Raw genomic sequence first — 4,811 nt, 5'->3', positions numbered from 1 at the left:
AATTTTCAAAACTAAGGGCTGGGAATTAGAAGAAGAAAACATGGCTTACCTCAAGAATAATTGTGTGGGTTTTGTAGAGTTCGACACCGCGGTCATGTGGCCACAAATTGTGCGTCAATCGGAGCTTCGAATCAAAAGTTATGATCAAATGAAATTTGGAATAAATTTGGAAAAAGGGTTTCTTGTTTCCCCCCTCACTTTCAGCGTGTGTGTGTTGTTTGGGAAGAGAGAGAGTGCTGAGCTCTCTAATTAAAAGAGAGCTTAGTTGGGCCTTAGGCCCAATCTTGGGCCGATTTCTTTAAAATTGGTGTCAAAATTCTCGTTTTAATTTTCTCTATCATATTAAACCATAAAAATTTCAGTTCTTATTCTCTAGAATATATTTTAATTTATGGAATAATTAGTCATTAATTAACCAGATTTTACACCAACGAATTCACTTTAATGAGGTCAACTGATCAGCGTCACGCGTACACGTGGGTGACGCATGTGCGTGGCCTTCGATTCTCCAAATGCTCATTTCTTCATGAATTCTCCACTTTGCATGCTTTTCTCTTCACTTCTTCCATCCAATACTTGCCTTATAAGTCTGAAATCACTCAACAAACATGTTAATGCATCGAATGGAATTAAGGTGAATTAAATTTAGCTAATTAAAGGCCTAAAAAGCATGTTTTCACTCTTAAGCACAAATTTAGGAAGAATTACAAAAGCATTGATAGGCAAAATTGTGATTTACACTTTTATAACTCGAACAATTCTTAGTAATGGCTCCAAAAACTTGATGCACACTACTATGGTGCACTCACATTCTTCACAACTTCGCACAACTAACTAGTAAGTGCACTGGGTCGTCCAAGTAATAAACCTTACGTGAGTAAGGGTCGATCCCACGGAGATTGTTGGTATGGAGCAAGATATGGTCATCTTGTAAATCTCAGTCAGGCAGATTATAATAGTTATAAAGGTTTTCGAAAATAGTAATAAATAAAGCATAAAATAAAGATAGAGATACTTATGTAAATCATTGGTGGGAATTTCAGATAAGTGTATGGAGATGCTTTGTCCCTGTTGAATCTCTGCTTTCCTACTGCCTTCCTTCAATCCTTCTTACTCCTTTCTATGGCAAGCTGTATGTAGGGCATCACCGTTGTCAATGTCTACTTCCCATCCTCTCAGTAAAAATGGTCCAAATGCTTTGTCACGGCACGACTAATCATCTATCGGTTCTCGATCATGTCGGAATAGAATCCGTTGATTCTTTTGCGTCTGTCACCACGCCCAACAATCATGAGTTTGAAGCTCATCACAGTCATTCAATCCTTGAATCCTAATCGGAATACCACAGACAAGGTTTAAACTTTCTGGATCCTCAAGAGTGGCCGCCAAAGGGTTCTAGCTTATAGCACGAAGATTCTGGTTAAGGAATCTAAGAGATATTCACTCTAGCTTTCGCTTGTAGAACGGAGGTGGTTGTCAGGCACGCGTTCATAGGGACGGATGATGATGAGTGTCACGAATTATCACATCCATCACGTTGAAGTACGAGTAATATCTTAGAATAGGAATAAGCTTGAATTGAATAAAAGATAGTAGTAATTGCATTAAAACTCGAGGTACAGCAGAGCTCCACACCCTTAATATATGGTGTGTAGAAACTCCACCGTTGAAAATACATAAGTGATGGTCCAGGCATGGTCGAATGGCCAGCCCCCATGAAGGTCTAAAATCGCATACATTGATTAAAGATCAATCAAAAGACTCCGAATACAATAGTAAAAAGTTCTATTTATACTAAACTAGTTACTAGGGTTTACAGAAATAAGTTTAAGTGCAGAAATCCACTTTCAGGGCCCACTTGGTGTGTGCTTAGGCTGAGCTTGAGCTTTACACGTGTAGAGGATTCTCTTGGAGTTAAACACCAAGTTGTAACGTGTTTTGGGCGTTTAACTCTGGTTTGTGACGTGTTTCTGGCGTTTGACTTCAGAATGCAGCATGGAACTGGCGTTGAACGCCAGTTTGCATCATCTAAGCTCGAACAAAGTATGAACCATTATATATTGTTGGAAAGCTCTGGATGTCTACTTTCCAACTCCATTAAGAGTGTGCCATTTGGAGTTCTATAGCTCCAGAAAATCCATTTCCAGTGCAGGGAGGTCAGAATCCAACAACATCAGCAGTCCTTTGTTAGCCTTTTATCAGAGTTTTGTTCAAGTCCCTCAATTTCAGCCAGAAAATACCTGAAATCACAGAAAAACACAAAAACTCATAGTAAACTCCAGAAATGTGAATTTAGCATAAAAACTAAGAAAAATATCCCTAAAAGTAGCTAGATCCTACTAAAAACTACCTAAAAACAATGCCAAAAAGCGTATAAATTATCTGCCAAAGAGCCAACAATTTTAACATTCATAAACAACAAGATAAAAAATATGCACTGTTCAAGCATTCATTTAGAAAACAAAAAGTATTGCCACCACATCAATATAATTTAACTAATTTCAAGGATGAATTCGAAACTCATGTACTTGTTGTTCTTTTGTATTAAAAACATTTTTCATTTAAGAAAGGTGAGGGATTCATGGAATTATTCATAGCCTTAAGACATAGTTATCAAATACTAATGATCATGTGGTAAAGACACAAAACATAGACAAACATATAGCAAAAAAACTGAAAAACAGATAAATAAGAACAAGGAAGTTAAGGAATGAGTCCACCTTAGTGATGGTTGCGCCTTCTTCTTGAAGGACCAATGATGTCCTTGAGCTCTTCTATGTCTCTTCCTTACCTTTGTTGCTCCTCCCTCATTACTCTTTGATCTTCTCTACTCTCATGGAGAATGATGGAATGCTCTTGGTGTTCCACCCTTAGTTGGTCCATTTGATAACTCAAGTCTTCTAGAGAAGTGTTGAGTTGTTTCCAATAGTTATTTGGAGGAAAATACATCCCTTGAGGCATCTCAGGGATTTCTTGATGATGAGCTTCCTCATGCATCTCTTGAGATCCATTAATAGGCTCTCTTGTTTGCTCCATCCTCTTCTTAGTGATGGGCTTATCCTCTTCAATGAGGATGTCTTCTTCTATGACAACTGCAGCTAAGTAGCATAGATGGCAAATGAGATGAGGAAAAGCTAGCCTTGCCATGGTGGAGGGCTTTTCGGCTACTTTGTAAAGTTCTAGAGGGATGACTTCATGAACTTCTACTTCCTCTCCAATCATGATGCTATGGATCATGATGGCCCGATCCACAGTTACTTCATGAACTCCAACCATCCTCTAGCCACAGGCTTAATGTCCAGTCTTCTCAATTGAACCGACTTGCTTTTTGAGTCTCTTTTTTATTGAGCTCCTTCCACTCATATGTCCATGAGGACTTGGTCCAACTTTTGATCAAAGTTGACCCTTCTAGTGTAGGGGCGTGCATCTTCTTGCATCATAGGCAAGTTGAACGCCAACCTTACATTTTTCGGACTGAAATCTAAGCATTTCCCCCGAACCATTGTAAGGTAATTCTTTGGATTCGGGTTCATACTTTGATCATGGTTCCTAGTGATCCATGCATTAGCATAGAACTCTTAAACCATTAAGATTCAGATTTGTTGAATGGGGTTGGTCAGAACTTCCCAACCTCTTTTGTGAATCTCATGTCGGATCTCCGGATACTCATTTTTCTTGAGCATGAAAGGGACCTCAGGGATCACCTTCTTCTTGGCCACAACTTCATGGAAGTGGTCTTGATGGACTTTTGAGATGAATCTCTCCATCTCCCATGACTCGGAGGTGGAAGCTTTTGTCTTCCCTTTCTCTTTTCTAGAGGTTTCTCTGGCCTTAGATGCCATAAGTGGTTATGGAAAAACAAAAAAAAGCTATGCTTTTACCACACCAAACGTAGAATATTGCTCGCCCTCGAGCAAAAGAAGAAAGAATAGAAGAAGAAGAAGAAGAAAATATGGAGGAGATGGGGAGAGATGTGTATTCGGCCAAGGGGGAGAAGAGAGGGTTATGTTCTGTGAGAATGAAGAAGGATGGAGGGTTTTATATAGTAGAGGGAGAGGGGTTTGGTTCAGCCATTTAGGGTGGGTTTGGGTGGGAAAGAGATTTTGAATTTGAAGGTAGGTGGGGTTTATGGGGAAGAGTGGATGGATGTGAGTGGTAAAGAGGTGATGGGGAAGAGAGATTGAGGTGATTAGTGAAGGGTGTTTGGGGAAGAGTGTTATTGGATTGTGTGAAAGAAGAGAGAGAGTGAGTTAATGTAGGTGGGGATCCTGTGGGGTTCACAGATCATGAGGTGTTTCTGTGGGGTCCACAGATCCTGAGGTGTCAAGGATTTATCATCCTTGCACCAATTAGGCGTGTAAAATGCCGTCTGCATGCAATCCTGGCGTTTAACGCCAGATTAGTTCTATGCTTGTTTTGGGCGTTCAACGCCAGTCTGCAGCATGTTTTTGGCGTTGAACGCCAGTTCCATGCTTGTTTCCAGCGTTGAACGCCAGCTCTCCTCAGGGTGTAATCTTGGCGTTTAAACACCAGATTGCTGCTTATTTCTGGTGTTCAACCCCAGATTCATGCTCTGTTCTGGCGTTGAATGCCAGCCAGATATTCCTTACTGGCGTTTAAACGCCAGTAAACTCTTCCTCCAGGGTGTGCTGTTTCTTCTGCTGTTTTTGATTCTGTTTTTAATTTTAGTAATTGTTTTGTGACTCCACATGATCATAAACCTAATAAAATAGAAAAGAACAATAAAAAATATATATAAATAAAAATTGGGTTGCCTCCCAATAAGTGCTTCTTTAATGTCAATAGCTTGA

This window comes from Arachis duranensis, chromosome 10, assembly GCF_000817695.3.
Source record: "Arachis duranensis cultivar V14167 chromosome 10, aradu.V14167.gnm2.J7QH, whole genome shotgun sequence".
NCBI lineage: Eukaryota > Viridiplantae > Streptophyta > Magnoliopsida > Fabales > Fabaceae > Arachis > Arachis duranensis.
This window is presented reverse-complemented; position numbering follows the sequence as displayed.